This window comes from Hyaena hyaena, unplaced genomic scaffold (assembly GCF_003009895.1).
Source record: "Hyaena hyaena isolate Hyena2069 unplaced genomic scaffold, ASM300989v1 scaffold_2146, whole genome shotgun sequence".
Taxonomy (NCBI): Eukaryota; Metazoa; Chordata; class Mammalia; order Carnivora; family Hyaenidae; genus Hyaena; species Hyaena hyaena.
This window is the reverse complement of record NW_024082780.1, coordinates 69,589-87,875: the sequence shown is the minus strand read 5'-3', so window position 1 is coordinate 87,875 and position 18,287 is coordinate 69,589. Positions and strand designations below refer to the sequence as shown.

General features: G+C 38.2%; 1 pseudogene; it reads right to left on the bottom strand.

The window, feature by feature from the left end:
- Positions 1–3,160: 3,160 nt before the first annotated feature.
- LOC120227283 lies at positions 3,161–4,180 on the bottom strand (annotated as a pseudogene).
- Between the last annotated feature and the right edge of the window lie 14,107 nt (positions 4,181–18,287).

Genomic DNA, 18,287 nt, shown 5'->3' with positions numbered 1-18,287 from the left:
ATTCAAATCCCTTATTACAAATAAGACACTAAGGCCCAGAAAGTTAAAGTCACTTGCCAAATATCATACTCACTTAATGCTCAATCTAGAGAGGAGAACTCATGTCGCACTCCTCCGATCTCATCTGGGAATCTTTCTGTGTCATGATGCTATCGTCAATAATATTTGAGTTTAATCATGTTTATATCCCCTACTTTATGCTGAGCATTTTCAGAGAAAAAAGGGACTATATATCTTCCTAGTGCTTTCCACAGTGCTTTGCACAGAGCACCTTTCAAGACATTAAATATTGAATGACTAAATAAGTATATGAATCACATGCCAAATAAACAGTACCAAAATAAATTATTAAGAAGTATTGAAAAAAGAACAAGTATTTTTAGTGTTCTTATCATGTTTGTCACTGAGAAGTCACAGCATTACTTTAAAGGTACCTAGGACAGTTTTCTATAGAAAAACAAAACAGGCAGGAATAGAATTTTAGATTTACCTGAAGGGAGAAGGGCATCAAGAAATTAAGAGCTTTATTCCAAGAAACATACCAAATGTGTCATCAGCATAGGTCAACATAATAAAATAGGGGGAATGTGTTTGGGAATTTGGGTGGATTCCTTGTCCCAGTTTATTACCATCACATCTAGCTAAAAATGTAATTGTTTTACTGGAAAATTTGGCTTAGGACCAAGGTCACATGTCCCTGATTTCTTTCTTTCTCCTTAATGCAGATGAGTCTCACTGAGCCCTCGAATCTGTTTGCTATCTGAGCATATTTACTTCATCATTCAACCTGTATTTGTGGAATAGCCATTATGTGTAAGAGAAACTGCACTAAACTCCAGAGATAAAACGGTGACCATGATAGACAGTTTCCTTGCTTCAAAGAGTAGTACTTTAATGGAGGAAACCAGCATTACACAAGGAGACAAATAAGAAGGCAATGACAGTCTGATGTGATATAAAGAGGAACTTGGATTTAAGTGAGAGCAGGTAGAGTTGGCAGGAGGACATTTCTGCAGAGGTAATAGTAGGCTGACATCATGTACAATGATGCATTAACTACATAGAAGGGAAGCACAGGAGTGAAGGGCTGGGTATGGCAAATAATCTGTCAGTTATTATAAACTTCAACTAGTTCAGTAAAGCTAGAGCTTAGCAAGGGTCTAAAGGAGTAGAGAGAGATGATACTGCTAGACAGAGGCCAGGTCAGGAGGCAGAATGCTAAGCTAAGGAGATTGAGTTTATCTGCTGACATTGGGAAGCTATGAAGGCATTTGTAGACAAAGGAATAAATGTTCAGACTTACTATTCCCTATAGTAGCCCAACAGTCAAGAGAAGGATATATTGGAGGTGAGATACACTAGAACCTGAGAGAGAAGTAAGGAGGCAACTATGCTATTCCCCTAAAGTGGAAAGAATCCAGACCTGAGAAATTGACAGGAGGTCTGGAAAAAAACTAGAGAAAGAGATTGAGACACAGAAACATCTTATATTTGCTTTATAATAATGTTTTAATTTAATTTTTAAAAATTCTGGTATAATTAACAGTGTTATATTAGTTTTAGGTATACAATAAGTGATTCAACAAATCTATACACTACTCAGTGCTCATCATGATAAGTGTACTTATAATTTATTTCACCTTTTTCAACCATAACCCCCACCCACCTCCCCTCTGGTAATCATCTGTTCTCTACAGTTAAGAGTCTGTTTTCATATTTGTCTCTGGTTTTTCTTTGTGTCTTTGTTTTGTTTCTTTTTTTTTTCTTTGTTTTATTTCTTAAATTCCACATGTGAGTGCAATTATATGGTACTTGTCTTTCTCCAACTGATTTATTTTACTTAGCATTATACTCTCTAGCTCAATCCATGTGGTTGCAAATGTTACAAATAATGCTGCAATAAACAGGGGTGTATATATCTTTTCAAATTAGTGTTTTTTTGTTTTCTTTCGATAAGTATCCAGTAGTAGAATTGCTAGATTATATTCTAATTGTATTTTTAATTTTCTGAGGAAGCTCCATACTGTTTTCCACAGCGACTGAAGTAGTTTGCATTCCTACCAACACTACATGAGGGTTCTGTTTTCTTCACATCCTCAACAACACTTGTTTCTTGTGATTTTATTTTGGCTATTCTGACAAGTGTGGGGTGGATAGCTCATTGTGGTTTTGATCTGCATTTCCCTGATGATTAGTGATGATGAGCATCTTTTCATGCATCTGTTGACCATCTGTATGTCTTCTTTGGAGAAATTTCTGTCCATGTCATCTGCCCATTTTTAATTAGATTGTTTGGGTTTTTGCTGAATGGTATACATTCTTTATATGTTTTGGATACTAACACTTTATCAGATATGTCATGTGCAAATATTATTTTCATATTCAGTAGGTTGTATACTAGTTTTGTCAATTGTTTCCTTTGCTGTGCAGAAGCTTTTTTATCTTAATGTAGTCCCAATAGTTCATTTTTGTTCCTCTTTCCCTTGTGTCAAGAGACATATCTAGAGAAAGGGTGCTATGGCCAGTGTCAGATAAATTACACCCTATGTTTTCTTCTAGGGGTTTTATGGTTTCATGTCTCACATTCAGGTCTTTAATCCATTTAGAGTTTATTTTTGTGTATGGGAGGAGAAAGTAGCCTTTGACTATGTAACTCTGGGTATATTTCTGGGCTTTCTAATCTGTTCTGTTGATCCATGTGTCTATTTTTGTGCTAGTTCCTTACTATTTTTATTACTACAGCTTTGTAGAATATCTTGAAATCTGATATTGTGATACTTCCAGTTTTGTTCTACTTTTTGCAAGACTGCTTTGGCTATTTGGTGGTTTTGTGTGGTTCCATACAAACTTTAGGATTGTTTGTTCTAGTTCTGGGAAAAATTCTGTTCCTATTTTGATAGAGATTACATTAAATGTGTAGATTGATTTGGGTAGTATATTGCTTTGGGTCTTTTTCCCTGGGTACAGTATACTTTATTTATGGTACATGACAAGGTAGGTCTGCGCAAGCCCATCCCCTGCTTCAAGAGGCCCATGATGGCAACTGTAGAGGTTGGGAGATTCTCGGTGTGTCGGGATATGAGTTGGGTCAAAAACTTCCCAGCAGGTGAGGGCCTCTCTCTTCCTTTGCTCTCTCTGGGGCTGATGGTCTAAGGGACTCTTAACTCCTTGAAGGCCAGTTGTTGTAGCCAAATTCATGATCATATTAGGAAATGAGCTTGGCAAAATGGTTGTTGAGAGCAGTGCCAGCCCCAGCATCAAAGGTGGAAGAGTGAGAGCCATTGTTCCAGTCACAGAAGACAACGTGGTGTGCAGTGTAGCCCAGGATGCCCTTGAGGAGGCCCGTTGATGCCTGTTTTACCACCTTCCTGATGTCACTGTATTTGGCAGCTTTCTCCAGGCAACAGGTCAGATCCACGAGTGGGTGCATGGAAGGAAGATCATTCCAGTGAGCTTCCCATTCAGATCAGGGATGACCTTCCCTACAGCCTTGGTGGTGTTAGTAGAAGCAGGGATGATATTTGGAGAAGCCCCTCTGCCACCAAATCAGAGCTTCCCAGAGGGACTGTCCACTGTTTCTTGGGTGGCAGTGATGGCATGGCCTGTGGCCATGTTTTCCTCCATGATGCCAGAGTTGTCACGGATGACCTTGATCAGAAGAGCCAAGCAGTTGGTGGGGCAGCACGCATTACTGACAATCTTGAGGGAGTTGTCATCCTTTTCATGGTTCATGTCCATCACAAACATGGGGGCATTATCAGAAGGGGCAGAGATGATGACTGCCTTGGCCCCACACTTCAGGTGATCCCCATCCTTCTCCACAGTGGTGAAGACCCCAGTGGATTCCACAACATACTCAGCACTAGCATCACCCCATTTGTGGTTGGCAGGGCCTCACTCCTAGAAGATGGGATGGGCTTTCCATTGATGACAAGTTTCCCACTCTCAGCCTTGACTGTGCCACTGGATTTGCTGTGGGTGGACTGATATTGGAACATATATACCATGTATATAAGGTCAATGAAGAGGTCATTGATAGTGACAATATCGACAGAGTTAAAAGCAGCCCTGTTAACCAAGCACCCAATATGGCCAATCCATTCACCTTCACCACTGTGTCTCGGGGACATGGCTGGCACTGTACCAGGAGATGTAGCTATCTGTTGAATGGGGAGGAGCATAGAGCCTGGTTAGTATAAACACGTTAACAATATTTGTTCTCCCAGTCCATGAGCATGGAGAATCTTTCTATTTGTGTCATCTTCATTTCTTTCATCAATGTTTATAGGTTTCAGAGTTTTTAACCTCTTTGGTTAAGTTATTTCTATGTATTTTATTATTTTGGTGCAATCATAAATGGAATTGTTTTCTTAATTTCTCTTTATGCTACTTCATTGGTAGTATATAGAAATGTGGCATATTTCTATACTTTTATTTTGTATTCTCTGACCTTACTGAATATATTTATTAGTTCCAGTAGGGTTTTTTTTGTTTTTTGTTTTTTTTTTGGTGGAGTTTGTCGGGTATTCCATGTAAAGTATTTGCAAATACTGAAAATTTTACTTCTTCCTTACCAATTTTGATGCCTTTTATTTCTTTTTGTACTCTGATTACTGTGGCCAGGACGTCTAATACTACATTGAATAAAATTTTGAGAGTGGACATCCTTGTCTTGTTCCTGATCCTAAAGGAAAAGCCTGAAAGTTTTCACCATTGAGTGTGGTATTAGCTGTGGGTTTTTCATATATGGGCTTTAATATGTTGAGGTATATTCCTCCTAAACCTACTTTGTTAAGGGTTTTTATCATGAATGGATATTGTTATTTTTCAAATGCTTTTTTTTGCATCTATTGAAATGATCATATCGTTCTTATCCTTTCTCGTGTTGATATGATACATAACGTTGATTGATTTGCAACTGTTGACCCACCTTTGCATCCCAGGAGTAAATCCCACTTGATCATGATGAATTAATTTTTAGATATATTGTTGGATTCATTTTGCTAATATTTGTTGAGGATTTTTGCATCTAAGTTCATTAGAGATATTGGCCTGTAGTTCTCTCTGTTCGTTTGTTTGTTTGTTTGTTTGTTTTTGATGGGGGATGCATTTATCTGGTTTTGGTATTAGGGTAATGCTGGCCTCCTCAAAGAATGAATTTGGAAGCTTTCCTTTGTCTTCTATTGTTTATAATAGTTTGATAAAATTAAGTAATAATTTGATAGAATTCACCTGTGAAGCCATCTGGTCCTAGACTTTTGTTTGTTGGGAGTTTTTTGGTTACTGATTTAATTTCATTGCCAGTAATCAGTCTGTTAAAATTTTCTATTTTTTTAAGATTTATTTATTTTTAAAAGAGAGAAAGAGGTACAAGCAGAGGAAGGGCAGAGAGAGAGGGAGACCGAGGATCCAAAGCAGGCTCCACACTAACAGCAAAGAGTCCGATGTGGGGTTTGAACTCATGAACAGTGAGATCATGACCTGAGCCAAAGTCAGACCCTTAACCAACTGAGCCACCCAGGTGCTCTAAATTTTCTAATTCTCCCTGATTCAGTTTTGAGAAGGTTATATGTTTCTAGAAATTTATCCATTCCATCTAAGTTGTCCAATTTATTGACATATAATTTTTCAAAATATTCTCTTATAAGCCGTTGTATTTCTTTGGCAGTGGTTGTTCTTTCTCCTCTGTCATTTCTGATTTTGTTTATTTGAGTTCTCTCAATCTCTCTCTCCCTCTTTTATGAGTCTGGCTAAAGGTTTGTCAATTTTGTTGATCTTCTCAAAGAACCAGCTCCTGGTTTCATTGATCTATTCTATTGATTTTTTAGTTCCTATTTCATGTATTTCTGCTCTAATCTTTATTTTTTCCTTCCTTCTACTGGTTTTGGATTTTGCTTGTTAATTCTTTTTCTAGATCCTTTTCCAGATCCTTTAGGTTGTTTGAGATTTTCTTTGCTTCTTGATACAGGCCTAGATTGCTATAAACTTCCCTCTTACAACAGATTTTGCTGCATCCCAAAGATTTTGGACGATCACATTTTCATTTGCATTTGTCTCCATGTATTTTTTCATTTCCTCTTTTTTTTTTTTTAAGAGAGGGAAAAGAGGAGGGGAAGAGTAGAAAATGACAGAGAATCTTAAGCAGGTTCCATGCCCATCATGGTGCCCCAGGTGGAGTTCCATCTCACAACTGTGAGATCATGACCTAAGCTTAAAAAAAGTCAGAAGTTTACCCAAATGAGCCACCGAGGCGCCTCTCATTTCCTCTTTGATTTTTTGATCGACCCATTCATTATTTAATGACACATTATTTAACCTCCATGTATTTGTGGTCTTTCTACATTTCTTCTTGTGGTTGACTTCTAGTTTCATAGCATTGTGGTCAGGAAAGATGTGTGGTATGACTTCGATCTTTTTAAATTTTTTGACATATGTTTTGTGACCTAATATGTGACCTATTCTGGACAGTGTGCACTTGAAAATAGTGTATTAGTCTTCTGTTTTAAGATGGAATGCTCCGAATGTATCTGTTAGATCCATCTGGTCCAATGTGTCATTCAAAGCCACTGTTTCCTTGTTGGTTTTCTGTTTGGATGGTCTATCCATTGATATAAGTGGTCCCCTACTATTGTTGTATAACTATCAATTTACTTCATTTATGTTTATTAATAGCTGTTTTCAGAGCTTTGAAAATATCATAGCATTCTCTTCTGTACTGCAAAGTTTCTGCTGAAAAATCAGTTGATAGCCTTATGGAGTTTTACTTGTATGTAACTTTTTTTTTCTTGCTGCTTTTAACATTCTGTCTTTATCACTACTTTTTGCCATTTTATTTACTATATGTCTTAGTATGGACCTCCTTGGGTTAATTATGTTGAAGACCCTGTGCCTCCTAGATCTGGATGTCTGTTTCCTTCCTTATATTTGGTAAGTTTTCAGCTGTTATTTCTTCAAATATCTTTTCTATCCCCTCTTCTCTTTCTTCTCCTTCTGAGATCCCTATAATGCTAATTTTATTACACTTGATGGTGTCACTGGGTTCCTTTAATGTATTTAACTTTTTATTATTCTTTTTTCTTTCTCCTGTTTAACTTGATTATTGTCCATTACTCTAGCCTCCAGGTGGCTGATCCAGTCTTCTGCTTCCTCTGTTCTACTATTTTTTCCATCTAATGTATTTTTTATTTTAATTATTGAGTTCTTAATCTGATTAGTTTTTTTTTCATATTGTCTGTCTCCTTGTTGAGGGTCCCACTGAGGTCCTCCACTCTTCTTACGTCCAGTGAGTATTTTATGACAGCTACTTTAAATTATCTATCAGGCATATTACTTAATCTCCATTGCTTTTAGCTCTCTTGCTGTGATTTTGGCCTGTCTTTCATTGTATTCCCCTATCTCCTCATTTTGTCTAACTCTCTATGTCTGCTACTGTGTGTTAGGAAAGTCACCTAAATCTCCGGCTCTTCAAAGGAGCAGTCGTGAAGGAGAGCTCTTGTAGTTCCCTACCGTGCAATGTCCCCAGTTCACCAGAGCCTGGGGCTTCAGGGAGCGTTTCCTCTGTGCGCTGTGCACACCCTATTGTAGATGAGCCATCTTTACCTTCAGTTCAGTCACCTGCAATGGTTCTTTTTGGCTGTTGTGGGCAGGGTTTTGTTCCTATGTTGTAAATGAGCCAGGCTGCGGCCATCTTGGGCTTGAGTTGGGTCAGATCAGGCATTTTCAGAGCTGTAGTAGTATGAAACTGTGGGGTGTTCTCCCTGTGCTGTTTCCTGAGAAGCTTTCATTGACGGAAGGGACCTGCAGTCATACCAGATAGCTGCCACTAACCCACTGCTAGAGCCACATTTGGACTGGTGTGTGTGGTTATCTTTCCTATCCCCAATGCAAGAGGCATTCTGGAGTGTTGCTAGCCCCTGTCAGCGCTGCTTGCACACTGTCAGGCTTCTCCCATCTTCCCTGGAAGGCCTCTTGCTTTTATAGCAATTATTGAGTTATTCTGAGGTCATTCATTTTCTTACCTTTGAGCATAAGCTCTTTGCAGGCTTTCTTTTTTATTTTTTATTTATTTCTAAGAGAGAGAGAGAGAGACAGCGTGATCAGGGGAGGGTCAGAGAGAGAGGGAGTCACAGACTGAAACAGGCTCCAGGCTCTGAGCTGGCAGTCAGCACAGAGCCCGACGCGGGGCTCGAACCCACAAACCGCGAGATCATGACCTAAGCGAAAGTCGGACGCTTAACCGGCTGAGCCACCCAGGCACCCCTCTTTGCAGGTGTTATACTTAACCTCATGGTATGTGTATTTGCGATGCCTTTCAAAGTGTTTGCACAGAGTAACTACGTGTTCATCGTTTTATATGGACTCATGCCAAGGGCATGTTATGGAAGAGGTGGTCTGCAGGAGACGCGAGGGGCATGACACCTATGCCAGCAAGGCCCATGACCATCTGCTGTGAGAGGGGTCCTGCCGGTGCCAGGAAGACTCCTGCCGAGGCTGGGCTGGAAGGGGTGGTGCACTGCAGAGTACAGGGGAGGGGCACGGTGTCAGCAAGCTACGTGGAGAGTTTTTGTGTTTACTGGTTCTCTTGGGTATCCGTGTATCTGGCCAACTGGGGGAAGAGAGATGGCACCAATCAGCTCTTTTGTTCTTGGAGAAGTCTTCCTAAAATCCCTTCCCCTCCGGCATAAGCTTCAAGATTAGTAAACAAATCTCCCTCCTGTATGTCCCAGGCATTGTTTTTCAAACTGCTGCTTCAATGCTTTATCTTAGCAGGCTTTTTATGTTGTTTCTTTAAGAGCTGGGAGTCAGTTTCCCCTTGCCTTCTAGCTCTTTCAAAGAGCCCACTGGTTTCTAAATGTCCAGGTATTAAGCCCCACTGATGGTAAGAACTTGCAGTGTTAAGACCCTGTGGTTCTCAAAGCCAAGTGTTAGGAGAGTCATCTTTCTAGTGCATGTCTCCCATGCCTGGAGCGCTGGTGTGAGGTGTGCTCCCCTCCTTTCTCTGAGATGGCAATGTCCCTCCCTCCCTCAGTTCAGGTGGTTTCCTGACTACATTTCTGCCCTTCCTACCCTCTTGAAGGTGGCTTCTTCTCTACATTTAGTTATGGAGAGTCTATCCTGCCAGTCTTTCTATTGTTTTACAGGTTATTTACACTGATGTGGGTGTTATCTAGGTGTATCTGTGGCAAGGATGAGCTTTAGGATCCTCCTACTCTCCCATCTTCCCTGGAAGACCTCTTGCTTTTATAGCAATTATTGAGTTATTCTGAGGTCATTCATTTTTTTACCGTTGAACATATGCTCTTTGCAGGTGTTATACTTAACCTCATGGCATGTGTATTTGTGATGCTTTTCAAAGTGTTTGCACATAGTAACTACTTTTCATACCTGTTGGACACATGAATAAATGCATGGAATAACCTTATATGGGGAAACACATTTTTCCTATGTGCTTTTATATGTGCCTTGTGTGATGTGTAGAACTACTTCATTTTTCAGATGGGGAAAGTGAGACTGACATGGGGAGGCAACTGTCTTCTTACTCTTTTTTCATGTTCCATTTCTCTTTCCACATAACCACAATCATTTTTCAAGAAGGGAAAGAATATTTGAGCAGTGATGGTCATTCACAATTCGTATCCATTCCCTATTAGTAAATATGTTTAACTTTTAAAAGCATGATTTTCTTGTCATTTTCACAGAATTAAAAAAAGGAAATCAGAATGAAAGTAGATTCAATCCTCTATTTCAGTTTATTTTGGGCTCAACTTAAGATACTTCAAGAAATATATATATACTAAAGATCACATTCAACTGGGGGCTTTCTTAAGTAATTCATTGGCATGAATACCAGCATTGCAGAACTAGCATTTTGCACATCAACTGTTAAAATAAAATATAATTGTTTTGAACATATACATCTAATGTCTTCTGTACATTCTATATTTATATAAACAGAATAATGTGTTTTTCTGAAATAATATTTATAATTGTATATGAAGTGTTTATTTAAGAAAAATGAGAGTTTACAAGGACAATATTTGAACAAGGTTATGCAATATGTTCAGCATCTACTTTCATCTATATCCTTTCCCTTGGGTATAACGGTATATCAGCAAATGATACAGTGATACAGTATTTTCAAGGAGTTTTGCTCATTATTTTTGCATACACAGTGTAATGAGCCAAAAGTTATTACAGTCTCTTCCTCCTTTTCTTTACTTTATTACAAAGATAGCAAAGAGGCTTTAGAACCACTTAGAAAGCTTATCAAGTCACAAAATCCTGATTCAGTGGGTCTGGGATAGAGATAAGAATTTTCATTTCTATCATGATCTTAAGTGATCATGTCGATGCTGGTCTAGGGACCACAAACTAAGAATCACTGCTTCACAACAGAGACTGATGAGCTACATTTACTTACCTCAGTATCTATATGACCTTGCATACCTCAAGGGGGAGTGGGTTATGCTGTAATAACAATTACCTAATATAAGTGGCTTAAAAAAACAAAGAACCATCTCTCAACTCAGGATTCATGTACAAAGAAAGTCATTGTGAACCCATGGGTTCTCACTTCAGGAAGCAGGCATATATAGTTGTTATTTGGAGTCTTCTGCAGACAGACAGTAACAGAAGGGAAAAGATGTGACAACTTTTACATTGGGATCTTAAACGTATAGCTCAGAAATAAGATATATCACTTTTACTTAAATTTCCTTGACCAATGTAAGTGACTTGACAATTTCTGAAGGACAGGAGAGGTGAGAGAAAGGTACTTAGAAAGAAATGAACCTGAATGGTAGGAAACAGCCAAAAGACTCCTTCGAACCAAAATGATATAATAGTAAGTCATTGAGTGAGTGCTTCCAGAGGAGGAATGGACTTGGGCAAATGCCCTTCTGAATTCCACCTTCTTCAACATACACTTTTGTTTAAACTAGCATGTAGATGTGATATCTGGAGGTACAGCACGCATATTGAAGTCAGAAGGATCAATAAACTAGAGCCTACCAGCCAAATCTGACCCATCATTTGTGTTTTTTTTTTTAAAATAAAGCTTTATTGGAACACAGTCACACTCCTTTATTTTTTTATTTTCTATGGTTACTTTCACACTACAAAGGCAAAGTTAAGTAGTGGCAACAGAGACCTTATAGCCTCCAAAGCCTGAAATATTTCCTAGCCCTTTATAAAACCAGTTTTCAGCTCCTGTACTAAGGATTACAGAGCATAAAGATAAAGAAAACTTGGGACCTTAATGACATCCTTGATCACCTATACTACTGTCGATTGCCTTTTCTAGAGTTTTTGTTTTGTTTTGTTTGTGTTGTGTTGTGTTGTGTTTTGTTTTTAAACAAGAGAAACATTAATCCTTATTTATGCAGTCCAGGCTAGCAGGATTTATTACTCACAACTGAAAACGTTCTTAACTGCTATACCCCTACAAACATCGTGAGATGCTAGAACACTAGGCAGTATCCAGATTTTCAGAGGGCAAACAGACCCATAGGTAAAAGGATTTGCCTAACCTCATGCAGGTACTTATTTGACTATTTGGCTGAGTCAGTTCTATAGTCAGGAAAAGAGCGCCCCTCCCCCCCCCCCCCCCCCCCAGTCTACGGCCATACCACCCAGAACACGCCGGATGTCGTCTGATCTTGGAAGCTAAGCAGGGTCGGGCCTGGTTAGTACTTGGATGGGAGGAATACAGGTCCCCAGGTCAGCACACCAAGTAGATGCACTGCAGAATCATTTTTTAAATTATGTTTAGCAAAATCTTGGGAAATGCATCATCATGCTAGATAAGTTATAAAACACAAAATCATCAGAGTGACAACAAGTTTGGAAGAGATACTTTGATGTAAACGCACTAGAATTCCTATTTTTAATTTTAGGTGAAAGTATAAAATTAGAATATAAATAATAATTGGATATATAAAAGTACAAGATTTGGGAAATTTATAAAATGGAAATAGGGCACATATTTTTGAAAGTTTAATTTGTGCCAAGGTTTTGCACAGAGAACATTATTTAATTCTTATAACAACTAATCTAAGACGTATTTTTATGTCCCTTTACACATCAACAACCTGAAGCTCAGAGTTAAAAAGAGGTGTTTAAAGTCACATTTGTAGTTTAGAGAGAAGCTCAGTTTAGAGTTCTTATCTCCTAACAGGCCATGTTTTTCTGTCTCCCTCTGTGTCTCTGTCTCTGCCTTTCTCTCTTTCCCTTTCAAATACAGTATGGTATCAGACAGAAGTGAGTGGATATTTCTAGGACAGCTTTGTCTTTGATGGGTGCCTCACTTTTCTTTGCTTTTCTTTTCTTTCCCTTCCCAATAGTTATAAGGATTTTCCCCCCAGTATTGCCTTCCTAGACAGTAACCCTCAAAATGTAGTCCCTGAACCATCATCATCACTATTATTAGGAAGTTGTAATACAAATTTCTTGACCCACCCGAGATTTATGGTATCAGAAAGGCTAGAAATTCTAGCCCAGAAATCTGTGTTGTAAAATCCCTCAGGTGATTGTGATGGACTAAATGTTGAGAATTACTTCTCTATGACATTGCATTTTGGCTCTGATGGCTACCCTCTTACTTCCCTGAGTTCACAGCTGAACAGATCTCTCACCTAAGCATATCAAGAATGTGAAATATTCTTAGAAAGGGAGAAATAACCAGTGTCGTGTACTTTGTTTCTAAACTGGAGTGTTTTTAAATCTGGATAAAGGTGATGATGTCCTGACGATGGAAATGTTCAGTTTGACATTCAGTCTCATACAATTTTTTTATATATAACACATACTAAGTTCTAGCCAATGCACCAGTGAACAAAAGACAGCATTTCTGACTTCACCGAGCTTATCTACTTGGGGAGGAGATAGAGCTTGTTGAAAGAATTTGAACTGAGTCTTAACTGCAGTTGAAATGAGTGTTGCAAATGTCGGAGGGATGAGTATCTAGGCAGAGAAATAGCAAGTGTGAGGACCTTGTGGTGAGAATGTGATCAGCAAGTCCAGGTGGCTAGAATGGAATGAAGAAGGAGAAGCATCTAGGAGATGAGGTAAAGAGATATTCTGGAGAAAGATCAAGGATTTAGAATTTTATTTAAGTGTGATGAAGAGTCATTAGAAATGACTTCAAGAGATGGCATGCTCTAATTTACCTTTTAAAAGGTTTCTTCTCAGTGCTGAGTTGGCGATAGTCAGACAGGGGGAGGGTAGAGTTGGGGAGAATCCTGTCATTATAGAAATGGGCAGAACACCTAAGAGACCGATGCAAAAATCCAGGTGGTTAGCCATGAGGTAGTAGCAGTAGACAAAAAGATATGTGTTTGTAATTAGTTTATTTGAACATAGTAATAAAAGAATTTCATGAGAATTCAGAGGTCAGAGTCAGAGAAGTCAAGTTGACAAAGATGCCTCTAAAATGTTTGACTTGAACAATTGCACCCAATGGTGGGATGCCATTTCCTATGTCAGGAAATTTGAGGGAGATGCAGCCTTTTGTTGGGAAAATATAACAAGAATCTAGAAATTGTGTGTGTGTCTGTGCCTGTGTGTGTGTGTGTGTGTGTGTGTGAGAGAGAGAGAGAGAGAGAGAGAGAGAGATGCATATTGATATCTAGGAATCTGGATTTCAGAGGAGAGATTTTGCAAACTTGACAGCCACTGGCATATAAATGGCAAAGGCCAAATAGCTTCCCATAGAGTATTGAAAGTAGAAAAGGCTTTCAGGTAGAATGACTAAGCAAAGGAATAACACCCACTCCTGTCCACAAATAAAAAGGAGGCTCAAAAAGACATGATGAAATGTGAAGAGGAAATGGGTGGCACCATAAGATTCTAAGGAAGCCAAGAGTTTTGAGAAGAGTTGATCAATGGTGGCAAATGCAGCCAACAAGTCAAGGAAACTACATCTGAAAATAGCTGTTAGAGAAACATAGAGGTCTTTTCTATTTGGTTGTGGTGGTGAGACAAATCAAGTGAGAATGGAATGTTGAGGGAGGGAGGGACAGAGGAAGGAAGAGACAGGAAAATGAAGGGAGAGACAGGAATTGAAGCTAGAATACTTGTATATTATTTATCTTTTTTAATTTTTTAATATTTTTATTTTTTTTATTTATTTCTGAGAGAGAGAGAAACAGCATGAGCAGGGAAGGGTCAGAGAGAGAGAGAGAGAGAGAGACACAGAATCCGAAACATGCCTGATGTGGGGCTCGAACCCACGAACCATGAGATCATGACGCTCAACTGACTGAGCCACCCAGGTGCCCCTATTTGTCTTTAATCAACAGTACAAAAATGTTGATAGGATATATATGTTAATGTTTTTATTGATTTTTTAAATAAAATGGTATGAAGGATTTATTTAATAGCAAGGAATTACTATAAATAGCAATTTATTTAATATCAAGGAATAGTCTTATATACTATTGAACTTTTGAGTTCAATTTTTGTATTTCTGAAATAAGGCTAATATAAAACTATGCAGATGTCCGCTGTGTGTATTAAATTTAATAATACAAATGAAGTACAGAGCACATAACTTGAGGAATAGTAGGCACTTAATAAAAGTTGTACTTACTTCATAGTATTAGTAATTATCTATACACTATTGGTTTATTCACTGGCTATAACAATCATATCTTTCATCTTTTTATAGAATTTGTCTTTTTCCCTTTTCTCCTCATTCTGAGAGTTTCAAATTTGTGAGCTGTATCAAAAATTTGATACTTTCAATGAAGATTCATACTCTGCTGCTTTATTTCTGTGTTTTTTCCATCTCCGTTCATCTCTTCTTTGTCCATTTTCATCAGCCTAAATTCCTCTTATGCCTGTCAGATCCATTTCACAGAAGTCATGTCTTCTTTGATGCTAATGAAAATCTTAAAACAAATTCCTGGAATTTCCTTTTGGATCCTGCAGCAGCACATTTTTCAGAAGTTATGTTATTCTTTTGAGTCTCTTAAAATTTTCTGTTAAGGAACATGATGATTTTCTGAAGTTTTTTGTCTTTTCTTCAAAAAAAGGCCAGGTCTTTGTTACCAGACAACCCTTGCTATTTCTCCCGTAACATGTAGGCAATTGTGTAACCTTCTTCACACCCATTGCTGAGGAACAGGTTGATGTGCATAGCTTCTAAGTCGCGAGCTGGCTTTCATCCAGTGTACTACTGCGCTACTGAGGTGACATCTTCTCCACCTCCTTTTGGCTGGTTCTTCACTAAGCTAAATTGATGTCACACATGAAAAGCAAAATTGCTAGCAAGGATTGCTACTGGTGGTCTGCCCATTTCCGTTGACTTGTATGGTACTGTTCTAGTGAGGATTATCCCTCCCAGTTGTCACATGTCACTTTCAGATTCCAATACTTAGACTAGCTACACAAATGCACTATGGCCAGTCTCTATATAAATAAAACTCTGACCCATATAGTGTGCAGCAACCAACCCAAGAAGCCAACCTAGTATCTATATTGATCCAACTAAGAAAGCAGACTACTCTCTGTCCTACCAATCCAGGAAGTTGAACAATAACCCCTTGAGCAATCAGCCCAAAATGGCCAGGACTTCATTGATAACTGATAGCCTCTCTAATATTTTCTCCCACTTCCAGTTTAGGATCAACCAGATAAAGCCAAATATGTAACCATACCAAAACTTAGGATGCCCTGCTTTTAGCTATCCAGCCTACAACTCCCCTATGCCAACAGCCTCCAATCAGGACATACCTGAAATCTTCCCTTCTATCCACCATTAAGGTTTCCCATGCCGCTGTGTGCCTTTGAGTCTCTGCTGAATATAAAAGATGGTGACTGACCCTTTCTGTAGTGATCTCTAAATAAATAGCCTTTTTTGAGCAGTCTTCATTTTCACTCACTACCCAGTTGAATGCTGGGCTATCTAGCTTCTACCTACATAAATAAATATTAATCAACTAATATTTGGGGAAATGATGTATTTAAGAAGAAAAGCAAGATCTACCATAAGGTAAAATTTGGATAGCTTATGATTATGATTTATGTGCATATTTATTACTTTTTAAAATCATTTTAGTTTTCATTTTTTTCTTTATGGATGTTTTAGTGAGAAGTTGTAAGAGGGTGCTTCATGCTGGTATCTTCTGGCAGCAGTAGCCATGCTACTCTTTACAAATATGTTTTATTGCATCACCAGTTCTGACTCACTAAATTCAAGGTTAATGTGTTTCTCAGGCTGACAACTTTGGCTCCCTCTCCTACACCTACAAATAACACACACACAGTTCCACTGATTAATGAGTACCATTATCCAGATCATTGTGTTTGTTTTTTTAAAAGTTTGCCCTCAAATGTATACATATTTTAGATGACAGTATTATTTTTCTTGAATTAACCATAAATTGATTCACCGAACCACCTGGCTATCTAATAAATCTTCTAATTAATGGGATGCCTTCTAATTAAAAAAATGTTTATTTCTCACATTATGCTGTTAATCGTTCTGCAACATTTATAAATAAATGAGGACATAGCACTCACACAAATCTTTAAAAAGAAGGAAGGTATCAAGCTATTGAAAAGCGATGACTAGATCTTCTTTTCAGCTCTTTCCATCAAGTGAGAAAAGTTAAATTTCACAACTTGTGTTTGCTGTGTGAATAGTCTGTTTTTCTTTTATCTGCTTTTCACCTCTGCACATAGGCTTGTGTCCTTGAGACCAAACTAACTTAGAGTGGCTCTTTGTTATTCCTGGTAATTCAGCCTTGTTTTTCTATTGCACACTCCAAAGCTCAGTGTGAAACATTTATCCTACTTAATCATGACAATGTAAGTGCCAGGAGGAATTGAACACAGCGGCAGTGCAGCCAGGATCTGGCCATAGTGAGGAAGAATACTGGCTGTTTTGTTTTCTCTTTTGTAACTTCCATCATGCACCCCTTTCTGTGTCTTAGTATTTCCTACATATATGTTCACCACCTCAGTTTGTCAGTTTGCATTCTGCTCCAGTCTAAAATTATTTTTCTTTTTAGCCACATCTCACAAATCTATCACCATACTGGTGAAGTGAATAGGCTGTTTCTTTCTACAGCTTCAATATCAATAATGTTAACATGTTCTATGAGGCATTTGACTTTAAGGATTTCATGGAGACACACCTTCTAATGGGAGTTGACACACTGACTCAGAGAGCTGCCCTCCCTAAACTACATAGCTAGTTTGGAGTCAGCTAGCTTAGCATTGGGCTAAGTCCTCTATCATTTGATTCCCTCTTCAGTATTATTTCTTCTACCAAACAAAGATACACAACAGGAGAATATATTTGACTAAGTAATAACAGTTGAGTCACTTGACTTATTGAAATCATTTTTGACAATGAAGTTCTATTAATAATTATTGTCAGTGTTTGCTATGTGCCAGGCATTGTGCTAAAAAGTTTATGATTCACAACAACTTCATGAAGCATATACCATTATTATCTTTGCCTAACAGAAGAACCAGACTCATCAAATGGCTAAGGACTTTGCTCAGGGCCATATAACTTTCAGTCAAGGTTCTTATTTTGAATGGGGTGTTATTTCTTTGATAATTCTTTTTAAACTTTCCGTAATTAACAACAGTCCCATGTAAACTGCATTACTTAAAGTTTGCAAGTACTAAAAAATGAGTGAAAAAAGGTATGAGAGAGAGAGAGATTGCATTACATTCAAATTTCAAATTTTATACTTCTCTGCAGAAAAGATTGAAAGGTAAATTAAAAAACCTCTCACAATTCAAATCTAGCCAGTATATATAGGAAACAAGGTTGGCTACCTTCCAAATCTGTTTTCTCAAGACTCAATATTGCCTCCCCCAAACTCAAACTCTGTGACTTATTATTTTTGCATTCTGAGGCAGGTGACATAGATTCCATAAGCTTCAGTTTCTACATCTGTTAAGTGGAGATATTTAAAGGGTTTTGAGGTTTAAATAAGCTCATGACTATAAAATGCTTAGCAAGGTGCCCAGCACCCACTGAACCTTCCCAAATAATAGCTACCAGCTGCCATCAGAGGGCATCATAATGTGAAATTTGCCTATACTGGCAGCCCATTTCTTGGCTTCTCTATCATAATTCTATTGTGGAGAAGAAGATGAGACTGTGAGTTAATATCTAACATGGTATAACATAAAGAACACTGGGATGAGGGAAATGAGACCTGACCATCATCCCAGGTTTTCTGTTAACATGGTGCCATAATGGAAACATTACTAACCTGTCTGAGCTCAAATTCACCATAGGGATAAATAAGGTAGGGAAAATGGCT